This window comes from Sceloporus occidentalis, unplaced genomic scaffold, assembly GCF_023333645.1.
Source record: "Sceloporus occidentalis isolate IW3139 unplaced genomic scaffold, rSceOcc1.0.p SCAF_1, whole genome shotgun sequence".
NCBI lineage: Eukaryota > Metazoa > Chordata > Lepidosauria > Squamata > Phrynosomatidae > Sceloporus > Sceloporus occidentalis.
Window position 1 is genome coordinate 254,920,730 of NW_028316981.1, and position 6,940 is coordinate 254,927,669.

Here is a 6,940-nt window from a genome sequence, read left to right on the forward strand (position 1 = left end):
CTAAGCACCAGAGTGCAGCTTTTGGTGCAGCTTCTGGATACTTAGGACCCATGCATCATTTAAATAGCATACCTCCAAAGAGACCAGAAGCAGCTTTATTTTGGCAGTCTGTAACAGGCCACAGTTTTACCACAAGTCAAAAAAGACTGGAAAACCCATTACACACACATACAGGGTCACCACAAGTTGAAAATGACTTGAAAGCCCATTACACAGACACAAACATAGTGTCATCACAAGTCAAAAACGACTCAAAGGGACATGACACACACACACACACACACACACTCACACACTCACTCCCTCCATTTTCTGAGGGGAACACAGAGGGTCACTGCATGTCGAAAATGACCTGAAGGCACAGCACCACCACAACAGTGTGGTTTTATTGTGGTGGTGGTGTTGTGCCTTCATGTTTTTTGTTTGAATTGTGGTGACCCTGTGTGTATGTGTGTGTGTGAGACCTGCCTTTGAGTAGTTTTTGACTTGTGGTGACCCTATGTGTATGTATGTGTGTGTGTGTGTGTGTGATGGGCCTTTGAGTCTTTTTTGACTTGTGGTGACCTGTGTGTGTGTGTGATGGGCCTTTGAGTCTTTTTTGACTTGTGGTGACCTGTGTGTGTGTGTGATGGGCCTTTGAGTCTTTTTTGACTTGTGGTGACCTGTGTGTGTGTGTGATGGGCCTTTGAGTCTTTTTTGACTTGTGGTGACCTGTGTGTGTGTGTGATGGGCCTTTGAGTCTTTTTTGACTTGTGGTGACCTGTGTGTGTGTGTGATGGGCCTTTGAGTCTTTTTTGACTTGTGGTGACCTGTGTGTGTGTGTGATGGGCCTTTGAATCTTTTTTGACTTGTGGTGACCTGTGTGTGTGTGTGATGGGCCTTTGAGTCTTTTTTGACTTGTGGTGACCTGTGTGTGTGTGTGATGGGCCTTTGAGTCTTTTTTGACTTGTGGTGACCTGTGTGTGTGTGTGATGGGCCTTTGAGTCTTTTTTGACTTGTGTGGTGACCCTGTGTGTGTGTTGCCCCTCAGAAGGCCATCCTCTCAGGGGCTGCTTTTGCCAGGCTCCCTGCTGTGTGCCAGAGCCCTCCATTTTCTGAGGCGAACTTGTGGGGCTCTGAGGGGAGAAGGAGAAGGGAGCCTGTAAAGTCTCCTTTAGGAGGCGCTTAGTCCTCCCCAGAGGATGGAGGAGAAGATGGGCTCATGAAGCCTTCGCCTCCCTCTCCTGCCTCTCCCCCTCTTCCTCCTCCTCCTCCCGGTTTTCTAGTCTTGGCTCCTCTTCGCCTCAGAGAGGCTCCTCCATTAAGGCAGCGCCTCTTGCTTGGAGAAGGAGCCCTTGAATAAGTGTGGAGCCTCTTCTGAGGCGGAGGAGGAGGATGTCGTCGTCTGAGGGGGAGGAGAGGCCGGACTTTGGCTACATCGTGGACTTGCTGGAGAAAGGCAAGGTAAGGCAAAAGCCGGGAAACCCTTCCCCTTATTCCTCCTCAGCGGAGGGAAGGCTGCTGCAATGAGTGCCAGACAGAGGCAGCACAACATGCCCCTCGTCCCCTCCGTTGGACTCAGTCTCCCTTAAGCGCTGGGCGTCTGAGGAAGGGGCGTGGAGGCAAGCAGCAGGGAACACTACTACTACTACTACTACTACTATGACTGTTACTACTACTTGGAGGACTGGTTTGAGTGTTGGGACTACGATCAGGGTTCGGATCCTCGCTCAGCCATTCAGACCCACAGGGGACCTTTTGGCAAGAGTCACACTCTCTCAGCCTCAGAGGATGGCAATGGAGAACCCCTCTGAGGAAACCTGGCAAGAAAGCCATAGGATAGTGTCACTATAACGAGTCTTATATATAACTTATGTATGTATACATACATACATGCATACATACATACATACATACATATAATATAAATATATATATATATATATATATATATATAAAACTTATATATAAGCCTATATAACTCACTATATGAGGCACTCCACGACAAAGCATTGTTACTACTAGTAGTAGTAGTAGTAGTGAGAGCCAGCGTGGTGCAGTGCTTTGGGTGTTGGACTATATGACTCTGGAGACCTGGGTTCGAATTCCCTCCCAGGCATGGAAAACCCACTGGGTGACCTTCTCAGCCCCAGAAAACCCCCATTATAGGTTCGTTTTAGGGTCCCATAAACCGGGGGACGGGGGCTGCCTCCTTCGAGGATGAGGGACTATTACTGCTATTGAGAGCCAGCGTGGTTTGAGTGTTGGACAGGACTAGGACTCTGGAGATCTGGGTTCGAATCCCGGCTGGGCGAGGAAACCCACTGGGGAACAGCCTCAGAAAGCCACTTAGATAGGAAACGAAGGCACATCAACAGCAGCAGCAGCAGCAGCAGCAGCAAAAGTAGCCAACTATTACTATTACTGCTCCTGCTATAATGCAGGGAGTGGCGTTCTCTGTCCTCTTGGTTACAAAGAAGGAGTCAGCACTTCCTCCTCCTCCTCCTCCTCCTCCTCGTCTTTATTTCGGGGGTGGGAGTATGCCCCACCTCCTCGTTTGGGGGCGGAGGGTGGGCATCTCCGAGGGAGGGGACGGAAGGAGGATGGAGGACCCGGGGGGAGTGTCAGCCTCGTCGTGGCTCCCAAAAACTCCGCCAGAAAGGTCTGGGCTCCGGGGTGAAGGCGAGGAAACCGGGGCTCAGCCGTGTCCCTAGGGCTGGGCTCTTAATGATGTCTTAGTAGTATAACTCAGTAATGTTTTTATTCTACTCGTTTACTCATAAATCGTAATTCTCATACATCACTCAATGGTTATGACATACACAACTGGCAAAATTACAACCATCTTTCAGTGACGATATCTTATGCACAGAATAAGAGTGTTTTCATCTACATACTTTCATGTGAGTAAAGTGAAAAATTTGATCATAGAGTTGGAAGAGAGCGCAAGGGCCCTGATCCAGTCCAAGCCCATCCTGCCATGCAGGAACTCTCTGTCAAAGCACCCCCTGTGACAGATGGCCATCCAGCCTCTGCTTAAAGACCTCCAAGGAAGGAGACTCTGCCACACTCGGAGGAAGTGTGTCCCACCATTTACTCTCAGGAAGTTCCTCCTATAGCTGTGTTACTAGGATCAGTACATAGAGAGACCTTGTAGCACCTTTGCGGCTGACTAAAGGAAGATGAGCATTCGTAGACTTCAGTCTACTTCCTCAGATGCTTCCTTCCACCAAGTGCATCTGAGGAAGTAGACTTAAATCCTTGAAAGCTCATCCTGCCAATTTCTTTCTTTAGTTAGTTGCAAAGGTGCTACAAGATCTCTCTACATACTGAGGATTAAAATAGGGTTCTTCCAGAGTCTTACTCCAGCACTCTAGCCACTACATTACACTAGCACTCTCCTTCAGCGTAGACTACAGCTCATTCTTACTGCTGCCACACTGCAGAAATAAAGCAGTTTGACGCCACTTTACCTTTCATGGCCCAATGCTATGGATTTGTGGGATTTGTAATTTATTGTGGCAGCAGAGCTCTCTGAGCAAGAATGTGAAACATCTTGCAAAACTACAGATCCCAGAATTCCATAGCATTGAGTCATGACAGTTGAAATGGTGTCAAACTGCTTTGTTTCTTCAGTGTGGCAGCAGCTCAGATGCATAGAATATGCTTAACCCACAAAAGCTTATACTGAATAAGTTGTATAGTCTAGTGCTACAAGACTACCTTTCTGTGGTTCACTTTTCCCACTGAAGGAGACTAATGCAGTTAACTATTTGAGAATTGTGTTGAAATGGCTGAGCCCGGTCTTGGTGGTGCCCTTTGGTTGTGGAACTTGCTGCCAACCAAGGAAGGCTAGGCTGGTCCCTCCCTGTTTTCCTTCAGCCTCATGCAAAGACCTTTTTGTTCAGATAGGCTTCCAGGTACTGACTGGCTGTTGAGGAAAGAGTTTCAAGGGGTGGGTGCTGTGCTTCAAAATATTTTTTAATTCAATAATATCTTAATGGTATAATTGTTTAATTGTGACTTAATGTTATAACTTTTTGCAAGCTCTTATTTGTATTTTTAATTTTTTAAATCTCTTATTACCTGTTTTAATCCTGTTGTGAGTAGCCTTGACACTCATTCTTGGGGGAAAGGTGGATCCCACATCAAATAAATAAATGTACACAAAAATGCTTAAATGACCTTCACAACATGTCACACAACCCTTCATTAATGTGTTTGTATTGTGATCACGGAGATGGACCCTTCAGTTCCTGATCCTGTTTGCTGAGGTCACTGTGGAGATGGGATGTGGAAATATTAGACATATTAGAAATATTGACATGCCTAAAATATCACTTTTGATATCAACTCGATATTGAAAAAGGAGGGGTGCAGAGTGTTAGACTTTGGGGAAACGGCCTTTCTGCATCTGCTGATATACTTTGTCACATTTAAGAAATGTATTGTTAAAAACCTTTTTACATGTTGTTATACATTCTAAAGGATGAACATTTATGAAATTGATTTCTCTTATTCTAAGTAGTTCTCTCCCGCCCGCCCAGTGAGGCAACATTTCCCCTCTCTGATGTATTAAATGATGTATTAAGAATGGGGAATCTACCACTTGAACATTTAATGCATAGCAGAACTGCCATTTTTTAGGGTTACTGAGCAGCATTAGTTGGAATAGCACTGCCTGTCTTTATATACTGTAGTTTTGTCCACTGGAATTTACTTGGTTGCTCACCTGGGGAGGATGCTCTAAATAAAATGAATAGGAATGGAGATTCAGTCACCAGTGCATGACACTAATATAGTCAATATTATATAGTCCTTTCAGCAGACCTCTGCATATAGTTTTAACTTACTAATATTTGTACCAAGCTCTGGAATAGCCTAGGCCAGATCTTCAAAAGTTTTGCTTTTGCACTGGTCTAATGTGTTAGACCTGGAGAGATAAAATTAATTCTACAAGAACTGGAAAACTAAATGTTGAGAAGCCTTGGAGCAGCTGAAGAAGATCTCCTAGCTGTTTTCTCATATGAGTTCCTCCTTCTTTTCAGGTGTACAAAATAACTGTGATAGTCACTTTGCACTCTGGCACTTCGAGTCAGGCTGAAATCATGTTCTGCCTTGAAAATGAAGCAGAGCCTTTCCTTCTTTTACTACAATGAGGACATAATCTATAACTGTTTTTGTATTTTTCTTAAAAAATAGCCATAGTACAGCCTAGAGGGCCAAATTTCTAGACTTGTAGATGCAAGGGATTTTGTGCTATGAACCTTTAACATTTGTGGTTTCTTTTTAAAGAGTTGCCTCTGCAGTTATGTGATATTTGCATAAACATCACACACAAGGGAGAGGAGTTGTGTGGTAAGTTCCCCACAAAATTTTAGAAGGACAGGTAGAGGTGGGTTGTACAAGGAGAACCTTTAAACCTATGTGTTTTACATTATATAGTGCATTATAGGGCTCCTGGTTGACTCAGCCTTCCATCCTTTTGTAGGTTGGTAAAATGAGTATCCAGCTTGTTGGGGCAGTTGGCTTACACATTGTAAACCGCTTAGGGAGTGCCTAGCACTATGAAGTGATATAGAAATGTAAGCGCTTTTGCTATTCCTATTATATAATATATTGCATATATGATGGTAAACCAGAGTTTGGGACAGGCTAATTAGAAATTACTTGGTATTCCTTTCTTTTTCCAGCTACAGACAGAACTACAATATATGACAATTGTTGCAGAACCAGGGATAACCTAACCCCTTTTGGAGTGTGAGTAACGTTTAAAAGTTACTCTATGGCTGTGGAGGTATAGCCTCACTGAATTGAAGTGGGCTTCCAGTGTGGCGTAATAGTTTGGGCGTTGGATCCTGGAGATCAGGGTTTGAATTCCTGCTCAGCCATGAAACCCACTGGGTGACCTTGGGCAGGTCACATGCTCTCAGCCTCAGAATTGTTTTATTCAATCCTAATTGAAGTCAGCTGAGGATGGGAAAGCAATGGCAAACCTCCTCTGAACAAATCTTGCCAAGAAAACACCATGATATGGTCACCTTAGGGTCGCCATAAGTAGGAAACAACCTGAAGGCATATAACAACAACAAATCAAATGGCTCAGTTGCTGGCTCCTGCTCTGTTGTGAGTGTTGAAGAAATTGTGAGGTGAGTAGGAAGAAACTGTGGCCCATTACAGACCGCCCAAAAGGGGCGGTCTTGGGCCGCTGCCAGTTGCAGCGCGGAGGAGCCACAGCAGCCAAACCGCGCGACTCCTCCGCGCTGCAAAAAAGGAGCGTGGAAAGCGCGCTCCTTCCGGCAACCCAGAAGAGACGTCGCAAGTGCCAAAGCATGCACTCACGACGTCTCTTCCGGGTTGGGACGTGCGGACGCAGAGTGTCTGCTACGTCAAGATGGTGGTGCCTATCTGTATAGGGCGCCACAATTTTGACGTATCGATTACATGTGAGGGGCAAGGCATGTCCAGAAGCGCCACCCCTCGTGCGTAATCACGGTGTGATGACAGCGCCTCTTGCGCCTGTCTGTAACGCGCCTGTGTTTTGTGTCCATTGGCTCATAGCATTCAGATCTTTAAAAAAAAAAACCCTAAAACTGTTTTGTTTGTGTTACTTCTGTTAAATAAGGAAGTGCGTAAAACATGATTTTTGAAAATTGTAATTAGGACTGTAACTCTTTTTGAGGGACTTGAATCAATAATGTTAACTAACTGGTTTTGAAAATAAAATAAAATAAATCGTACTGCTTTCCAAGCTATATGTTCAGGTAGTGCTTGGTACAAAACACAGAACCTGAAGAGCAGCAGTACCCAACTCTTTCAAGCAGAGGAGGAAGTGTCTGAGTCTTCTTCGCTCTTTGGTTTAGAGCTGAGCAGGCCAGCTCATCTCTGTGGCTTTACTTCAAAGAGTGAAAAAGGAGGCAGTGGATGTGGCAAGGTCATTGTACATCTCCTCCTCCAGCTG